This window comes from Erythrolamprus reginae, chromosome 6 (assembly GCF_031021105.1).
Source record: "Erythrolamprus reginae isolate rEryReg1 chromosome 6, rEryReg1.hap1, whole genome shotgun sequence".
NCBI lineage: Eukaryota > Metazoa > Chordata > Lepidosauria > Squamata > Dipsadidae > Erythrolamprus > Erythrolamprus reginae.
In genome coordinates this window covers 28,994,740-29,005,275 of record NC_091955.1, presented here as the reverse complement: position 1 = coordinate 29,005,275, position 10,536 = coordinate 28,994,740, and positions in this window count along the sequence as shown.

Genomic DNA, 10,536 nt, shown 5'->3' with positions numbered 1-10,536 from the left:
TATTTCTATGCAATCTCATTTATCTGGGAATAAATCTTCTGCATACAGATGCAAAGAATTCCAATGTTATTTTACTTTTACATTGACTTTTTACTTTAAAAAAAAAAAGTGGGGCAGAGAAAGTACTTGAACTGTTAGTCTATAAATATTCAGTTCATGGTCAACATTTCCAACTTTATCTTCCTACAAATGAAATATATATTCCTACGTTAATGAAATAAATTTAACTGTGCCTCAAATTAATAATTTTTTATCATTAGGAAACTGGAGTTCCTATTTTTTTAACTTTAAAAGCAGATATTTTAATATTTATCCTGAAAACCTCTATTTTCACAGCATTGCTTTTAGATCTATAACATTGCACTGCAATAATACAATATTTGAAACTTTTAAGGTAATTTTCCACATTGCCTATTTTTTGTGCTTGCTATTTCATTTCCCAAACATGATATGAGAGAGTAGGAGTTGTTTATTGCATTCATGTCCCTCTTTGTGTTTGCAGAAGTGTGTTTACCCCCTCTACAGGCTGTGGGTGATGGTGCAAGGGAGATATTCTCCATTAACTCCAATACAAATACAGTATCTGCAGTTGTTACTGGCTTTCTTTTTGGGGAGGAGCGGGATAAGGATGTCCTAATAAATAAATCATTCAGCAGCAATGACCTTGAATTCTAGCGAATTGCTCATCTTCTTAGAAGTATAATTTCTAGCCCATTCTAGGTTGAATGGTATAGCAGGTGTAATATCAGAAGCCGGAAATATCACCGATTGCATGTTCAGTTGCAAAAAATATGACTTCAATGCTCCCCATCTTTACCAGAAGCAAAATAAGAACACACCCACATGTTTTGTTAATGCAACTTACATTTATTGTAGAAAAAATAAGCACAAAATAATTTAGATTTCATAAGAATGTACAACAGTAACAATGAATCTCCTTTTGATAAATAGCTACCAATGGCAAGATCCATAATTATCAGCTGAGCCCAATGCCTTGTACTTAGCCACGGATTTTTCTCTTAACAGATCCTTGTCTTGCAAATACCATTATGTGGTTAGATGGGAGATTACTAAAAGAAATTGCAGAATTTTCTGGCTAGATAGCGAGGTATAAACTATTTCCATATTGTTGCCAAAGTAATTTCATAGATATATTCAGAGAAGTCACAAAAAAAATCACCTTTACATTTTATCTTTTGTTATATTATAAGCAACTTTAGGTGGTTTTCAAAATAAACACACACTATAGTGCTCAACAGAAAGAGTGGGTTTCTAGATTGGTAGTTTGAAAACTCTGCATTATTTTATCCATTTAAAATTTATTATATCTTAAAGAACATAATATTCCTTCAGGGCAGTGCCTAAGCTAAAATGCTGCACAAAAATTGTATTAAATAATTAATCCAAACCATCTGCATCTATTTTATGTTCTACTTTATACTATAGATACCCATAATGTTTAAATACTGTGCTACTGGCTAGATATTGTTTTTCAAACCTCAACAGTTACTTTTAAAAATAAAAAGAAATATGAAACATAATTTGGGCAGTTGAAATTGAAGATTTGTGTATAGATGAAATAGAACTGACATTTTTAAATGTATTGCTTTTTGGTTTTACTTCAAGATTTAGTCAATTTCAATTTCAGCTATGAAGGCAATAGTAACAAAACAGAAAAAGTAGCCACTTGTATCATTATCATTAAGGAAACAATGGGGCAATTACATACCCTTAGTTATTTTCCATAACAGTTGACAGGTTTAGCAAGGCTTAAGGAATTTAGATATACTATTTTCATGTTGATATTTTTGTGGACATTAAGGATAGCTGCTGAATGTTATTTCACAATTTCTTTGTTGTCAGGAGAAATTCAAAGATGGACTATTACGTACAATTCGGGGTGGGTTCTGACTCACCTCGATGCCGGTTCGCTTCCTCATAAGCTGCGTGGCCACAGTGAATACTGTGTTCAATTCTGGAGACCTCACCTACAAAAAGATATTGATAAAATTGAACAGGTCCAAAGACGGGCTACAAAAATGGTGGAAGGTCTTAAGCATAAAACTTATCAGGAAAGACTTAATGAACTGATTCCACCTGATAGCATGACTCAGCTGGAAACAACAAAGCTAATTGCAAGAGGGAAAGAAGGGTGTGGGCCTATGATGCGGGCAATGAGCAAATTGATCAGCATTATATAAGATCAACTATGTCTTCAATGGCGATTTTAATACTCTGACAAAGTTAGTAGAGGACTAACGAAAGCTAAGTAATTTTAGTAGTTTTAAATAAATTTTAAATGTTCTGGAGATCACAATGGCTGTTGTTTGTTCATGTGTGTATGTGTGTGTGTGTATGTATGTATGTATATATATACACTGCTCAAAAAAAAATAAAGGAAACAGTTAAACAACAGAATATAACTCCAAGTAAATCAAACTTCTGTGAAATCAAACTATCCACTTAGGAAGCAACACGGATTGACCATCAATTTCACCTGCTGTTGTGCACATTCAACTTTGTACAGAGGTTTTCAATGCGAATATTTTACTCATTCGGATCTAGGATGTGTTACTTGGGAGTTCCCTTTATATATATATGTCACATGTTTTTACTGAATTTGAAAATTAAGGGAGACTAGGATAGATCTATTTTGGCCTGCACATGTGTCCCAAGTGCATGCACAGTGGTAAAAACCCATATTCTGTGCATGTGCAGAAGCAAAAAACAGCATGTGTGCAGAAACAAAAACAGCTTTTGCTGTTTTGCAGCAAAAAACAAGATGGTGATACCATAGGCACCTCCAAGAGAGCCACTTCAGGGGTGTGGCCAGCTGGTCATCGCTGCCAATTCAGTGAGCAGGGGAAATTCCCACTATCAGTCCAAACCAGGAGGAACCCACCTCTGGTACATTTCCAGAATGAAAGGGAATATAAAAACCCAAAGAATAAAAGCAAATGTTCTATATTAACTATAGCAACATTTCTTAAACTTATTTTTTCTTTCAGGACCCCTTCACTTTTAAAAAAGATTTAGAAGATCGCAAAAAAGCTTTTGTTGTCATGGGTTAAATGTATTGATATTTACCAATATCAACATTGGTGAAATTGATGCATTTGCTCCTGTTTTTCATAATTATTTGCTGAAAATTTAATATAGTTTTTCAACATCAACTGGTAAATAATTTTGATTTCCCTGATCTGCTGATAATTTCTTGGGAATCCCCTAGGTGTCTTTAACTGCACTTTTACAAACACTGAACTATAGTGGTTCAATGTGGCAACACACAAATATGGCACATAAATTCTACCCTGCTTATTAAACATCGAAAGGCCAGTAATATTTCATTTCCAGATGTGAAGCACTAAAACATGTAGTTATGGTGATATATTAACTTTCAGTCTCAATTTACTTTGAGATGAGCAATTTAAATGCACTTTAATTCGGAAAAGAGCCTGGAAGATAGGATATCAAAAAGCCACACACTTCTATGTAGTGGCAACATGGGAGAACCATTCTTATTTCCAGGTGTCATATTTTGATTTTCCTTCATCTTAAGAAAAGTCTACAAGTTTAGAACTCATTCTGAGCTAGCTTGATTATTTTCCACTTTTCATTTCTGAACAAAAGAGCAGGTGGAGGACAGAGGTGGAATCTTCACATAGCTTCAAAGCTTTTCCCACTGTGAAAGTCTCAGACTTTGTTTTGATTCCCATCCAGGGTCATGTGCCAGCTAGTGAAGGTCAGGTCTTACATTCTTCTGACTAGAACAGAGCCATGAAGTCATACAGCCAGATTGTGATAAAACCTGTAAGTGCCTGGAATAGAAGCTAGCCTGTTCTTCTGGTACTGTTGACAAATTGGCCACCCGTTCATGCTGTCTTTATTAAGGCGCTCCTGAAAGCCTGTAGGAGATTTGGGTATTATTGAGCATTACGCATGCTTTTTATCCTTCTAACTCTGAGTTAGAGTACTCAGATTGTTGGGGGCAATATGCTGACTCTGTAAACAGTTTAGAGAGGGCAGAAAAGCACTGTGAATCAGTATATAAGTCTAAGTGGTAGTGGTGTTAAGTGATATATAAGTCTAAGTGTTATTGTTGTTATTATCATCATCATCATCATCATCATCATCATCATCACCACAAAAAACAGTAATACAGAGCAAACAAGATTGATATGCTGGAATTGGTATCACAGTATCACTTCCCAAGCGTCTAGGAGTGTGATGTATTTTCATATGATGTGCACAGATTCAAGTACGGTGGCCTTTTGCAAGTGACAGATCATGATTTTGTCAGTTTATTGTTTTCAAATGCTGGCTGAGGCTTTTGACACAGCACCCAGTGTGCTGATTACCAGTGGGACTGGACTGGTTTATGCCAGAGTTGTAGTTCAATTTTAACATCCTGATATTGGCTAAGTTTTTCTTGTTGTTTTTCATCAATTCGACTGTCACCTGGTATGGGGACATCAATGATCCACACTTTTTTCTTTTTCACAATCGTGAAAATTGTGTTTCAAAACCATCTCAGTTGAATTTGAAAGTCCCAAAATATTTTGGCATGTTTGTTTTCAACTACCTTCTCAGGTTCATGATCTCACCAGTTCTTTACCACTGGTAAGTGGTAGTTATGGTGCAGGTTCCAATGAAGCATCTGGGCCATGTAGTTGTGCATCTGTTTGTAGTCCATCTGTGCGATTTTCTTGCAGCCGCTGAGGATGTGATCAATTTTTTTCATCAGCTTCCTTGCAAAGTCTGCATTTTGAGTTATCAGCTGATTTTTTGATCCTGATCTTAATTGCATTTGTTCTGATTGTTTGCTCCTGGGCTGCAAGAATCAGACCTTCTGTCTCCTTCAGTGTTCCATTAGTGAGCCATAACCAGGTCTTCTCCTTATCAACTTTTCCTTCAATCTTATCGAGGAACGTGCAAAGCTTTATTGCGCCAGCTGTTGGCTTCGATTTGCATTGTAGTTTTCCTATACTGACACTTTGTCTGCTGTGTTTTCAGAAGCTTCCAGTTGTTTACTTCAATCAATGCAGGTTCTTCACTTTCTTTGATGTATTCTGCCAATGCATGTTTTCCTTCTTCTACTGTTTGTTTTACTTGTAAAAATCCTCTGCTACCAGAGTTTCAGGACAGGTATAGTCTGTCAACATCATTACGAGAGTGAAGTGAATAGTGAATTTTCCTGTCCAAATTGTCCAATTCAGCCTGTGTCCAGTTTATTATTATCTTATGACAGGTATAGCCCATGTGTTTAAGGCCTTGATGGTATTACCTCCATTGAGCTTGCTTTTGAGAATTTTTTTGACTTTGTGTGTATTCTTTGCTGACCATGTTTTTCACATGCCCGTGTTTGATGTTGTCCAGTTGTAGTATGTCCAGGTATTTATAGGACTCTGGCTGATGACACTTTATGGCTTGATCATTAGGCATGTTTATGCCCATGCTTTCAGTGATGTTACCCTTCTTCAGTGCTACTGTGGCACATTTATCCAACCCAAACTCCATGTTGATATCAGTGCTAAAGATTCAGACAGTGTTGGTCAGAGAGTTGATTTCAGTTTCAGTTTTTCCATACAGCTTCAGATCATCCATGTACAGCAGATGTGAATTTTCATTAGATTTCTTTGATGTTTGATAGCCAGCCCAAGGCTTGCTTTTTGTAAGATTGTTGACAATGGGATCATGGCAATGATGAAAAGCAACGGTGACAATGTATTATCATCATCATCATCATGATAGCTACTGTTACTACTACTACTACTACTACTACTACTACTACTACAGCTTAAAATCACTTTATTCACTGGTATGTTTATTGTCTCTGGATCCAAAATAACAATTTGCTTAGGCATGTAATCACTGCCCTGACACTTGGCAAAACACACTATCATGACATTTTTGAAAAAACTTTTTAAAAAATGTCTTCCTTTTGCTTCTTTACTGTAGTATTTATAACTTGTAAATTGTAATAGGTTAAAAAATAAAAGTAACATTTTGAGTTAATAAAAATGTTGTTTTATATTAACCAGTTTGAGCTGCCTGTATAAGCACAAAAACCAGAAAATGGTCCATTGTAGTGCGACAGTATCTAAATACCCTCTTCTGGAAAACATGTCAAACCCATTGCTAGATTTCAAGAAATCCATAAGCACTTGCATTGCAGCCTGTATTGGGGAATTATATAGAGCTGTGTTGTATCAAATCCTGATTGGCTACTGCAATTTCTAAATTTCATTTTAATGCTACCCTACCTTACTGATACTTTAAGCCAGTGATGGGCAACCTTTTGAGCTTGGTGTGTCAAAATTCGTCAAAAACCGAGCATAACTCGGGTGGTGTGTCACCTTGAGAAAAAAACACTCTCACTCTCTCACTTTCTTTCTTGCTCTCTCTCACTCTCTCTTCCTTCCTATCTTCTCTCTCTCTCTCCCTTTCTTTCCTTCTCTCTTCCTTCCACTTTTTTCTTTCTCTCTCTCTTTTCTTTCCTTCCCCTCTTCCCCTCCCTCTCTTTCTCCCTCTATATTTATCTCTTCCTTCCTTCCTCTCTTCCTCCCTTTCTCTCTCCCTCGCGTTCACTTTTCTCTCTTCCTCCCTTTCTCTCTCCCTCTCGTTCACTTTTCTCTCTTTAGCGAACCCCCAAACTGTTCAGATTCAAGAAAAAGCTTATCAAGGGGGGTGGGGGGTTGTAAAAATCTAGTTATGAGCCGCCAAAGGAGGGAGCAAATGGAGCGACATCCACGCAGGGGTTTTTTTCAGACTCTCTTTTTTGCGAGCCCGGCATGATTTTTTAAAATTACAAATTAATAACCCGGTAAGGGTTTACCTTAGCACCGTCTCCTGTAACACCGTTCTGGAAGGCGAGCAGGGAGCAGAGGGGCGAGGGCGAGGGGTGCAGACCCTGAAATAGGCCTGCAACCCCTCCCCTCGCTCCCAGCGGCCCCTGCGAGCCAACCACCGTTCGTGGTGGGCTCCGACGCTTGGCGCAGCGCCAATCAGCTGGGAGGCGGCGCCCCCCCTCCCCCCAGCTAAAACTGACATCCGGCCGGGGCGATTCTTCCCCCGGCCGGACAGGCATGCTTGTGCTGCCAAAGGCAGCGTGTGGGCGAGCCTGCGCTCTGCGCAGGCACGCCCAGCTGGGAGGCGGTGTTCTCGCCCCTCCCAGCCATCGCAAATATCGGCCGGGCGAAAATCGCCCGGCCTCTTAATTAAGGGGAGAGGAAAAATAATAATAATAATTGCGGTTGCAATTGCACTCCCTAAAGCTCCCTGTTTCTCCGGTGGCCGCGTGTCACCGAAAATGGCTACGCGTGTCAGTGCTGACACACGTGTCATAGGTTCGCCATCACTGCTTTAAGCTATTGAATTTTTTAACTTGTGGTTATATTTTGCTATTGATATTGCACACATTGGCTTCTTTATTGGAGTATATAATCTGAAAACCAAAGTAGAAAACTATAAATTAATAATGATGTTATATATGTAATACAATATACTCTGTGTTATCAATAATTTGTTTTAAACTTGTGCTGAGAGTATATTTATATCCTACTTGTCAAATTATCCTCTAAATAGTTTAAAATAGATAGACATGAATGCAGCGGAATTTTAACCCTTTTTTGCAAGTTGAAACTTTTACAAAACATTCTAAAATGGTTTTTGAAAATTGTTATAATTTCAAATTATTTTTTATAGCAAAATGGGAAAGTAGACTGCAACTTCACAAGTAAAAATACAAAGCTCTAATAATCATGTGAATGTCATTCTTATGAGACCAAAGTGACTTGCATATCTTTTATTCTCATTTTTTATTGTTTTGTAGTGTCAACATCCACCCTCCTATAAGAATGAAATATTTTGAGAAATATTTTTTAAAAGGCAGAATAACATATTTCCCTAAATGAGAAATGGGGGGACATGTTTTTTTAGAGGCAGAAAGCAGGCTCAATCTTTCGTAATAGCCAGCAGATGTTTTGTGCCCATTAAGAAAGACTGAACCAGCCTATTCAGAAATCAGCCCATCTCCCTGCCCCAAAGCAGAAACTGAGGCGGCAGCTTATAGAAATGCATATTTGGTAATCCATTCAGGACAGGATATTTTGAAACTTCCTGAAGCAAAGTCTGAACAAAGGCAGAATGGTAGGATCAGCCCTCACTCAAGATCCAAAAGAGGACAGAAGCACTGAACTATAATAGGAATTGCCCAACACCCTTTCAGAACACAAGCCCCTTCATTGCACCCTCCCCCAGAGCAGTCCAAATTTGAACCAAACCTGGGAGCTCAGACCAACATCTAGGATTTGCATTTTCTCTTTTGCCTATAGTCAGCTATGACCCCTACATCAGTGGGTTCCTGCCGGTTTGGACTGGTTCTATAGAACCAGTAGCGGGAATTTCCCCCATTCACCGAACCAGCAGCAATGGATGGCTGGACACGCCACTGAACTGGCTCTCTCAGTGGTGCCATAGGCAGTTATTTTTTGTTTCTGCGCATGAGCAGCTGGGGTTATAGCATTGCGCGTGCACACACACATATGTGAAGTGTGCACCTGCACAGCACGCCCATGTGGAGTGTGAGGTAGTGAAATCAGAACCCCACCCCTGCCCTACATAACCCCTACATGACCCCATAGGAATCTGACAACAACCAACAGAATACATGTTCTTGCATAGGAACAGGAGACTCAAGTGTAAAGCCCAAAGAAGTTATAAAAAAAACACTCTCAACTCCATTTTGTCAACTGCTCAGAATCACAAACCCGGTTCTGCTTCATCAATAAACCAACTTTCCAATCAGCCTCCATGTTTCCAGTGTCATTCTCCTAGCTTCTTTTCACATTTCTTTTTAGTTCTGTTTTTATTGTGTAAAGCTGCCTATAGTAGCCCCATAGCAAGATAGACAGCAAATAAATTTAACAAATAAATAAATATTCCCCAAAATAAGAAATACTTTATATCTGGAAACTGTTGTATAGCATATGTGAGATTGGACAAATTATACAAGTACAGAGTTTACTGACTGGTATGCATTACAGGAGCAGAAGGTACATATAAAGCAACTTTATTCTGATCATTATTTTCTCCCATGCCTAAATAGTTATAATTTCAAATTCAGTGATGATCAGGCCAATAGATAAACATTTCTAACTTAACTCTCCTTGAAGCCAGTTAAAGGGAAAAGTTAAACTGATAATCTTTATAAATAGCAACCCAATTATATACGTTTTCTCAGATAAATTATCAGTCAGTAAACCTTTACTGACTATATATTGGTTTGAATGGGTCATAACCTAGGTACTACAGATAGTCCTCAACTTACAACCACAGTTACAACTGGAATTCTGGTCATAAGTTGTTGAGGTCGTAAGTTGAAGCATCACATAAATAGACTTAATTTTTCAAATGGCTGTTAAGCAAATCTCATTGTTGTAAGTTTAAACCTGTCTCCCAAAATATCTTTTTTTGTTGTTCTGTTAAGCAATTGGTTGTACGTTGAGGGTTACCTGTATAGTATATGTGAGATAATACAGATGTTCTGCTTTTTAAACAAAAGTATGGGAACAGTTGTCTAAGATATGCTTAAGTTTCTCAGATAGCAATTAGATCTTGCCCCCCTGACCAATAAATGTGATGCATGGTGTGACTGGATTGTCTGATTGAGTAATATACAGTATAGGGGATTTAGCTGTAGTTTTTAAATGTATTAGATTTGTTTTGTATGCTTTGTTTCTATATTTATTCTGTGAGCTGCCCCAAAATTTTGGAGAAGGGCGGCATACAAATCTAATAATAATAATAATAATAATAATAATAATAATAATAATAATAGCACTTGCTCAGCCATTATTAAAATTTACAGTCCTACTGGCTAATTTATAAACAGTGATGTATTGTAACTTATAACAAACTACTGAAAACTGCAAGTAATTTAAACAGACTCAATAGCAAGATGATTTTTCACATAGAAATGGATAACTGCTTCAGTCAGACAAAAGGAATTCAGACCCAAATGTAAATTGTTTTTCTATCCTCTAATTCTTTAAATTATTTGAAGCCACACATTCATTTCAGAAATAGCCCTACAGAATATAGTGCATCAGGAAGAATATATATTTGATTCTAAGCAATTTAGCCTCATTCTTCAACCACTCCTTTGTATGTTCTTGAACACTGTCACTAATTTGGTACAGTAGTTTATCAAGAGCTCATGATCCCATAGTTTGTATTGTATTTTAGAATAATTTCCAACCTCATAACTTGATCTATCCTCATAGTAGGGCCAAGACTATATTTATTTATTTTATTAGAGTTGGAAGGGACCTTGTAGGTCATCTAGTCCAACCGCCTGCCCAAGCAGGCGACCCTATACCACTTTGGACAAATGGCAGTCCAATCTCCCCTTGAAAGTCCCAAGTGTTAGAGTGCTCACAACCTCCGCAGGCAAGCTGTTCTACTGGTTGATAGCTCTCACCATCAGAAAGTTCCTCCTTTATTTCCAGGTTAAATATCTCCTTGGTCAGCTTCCAT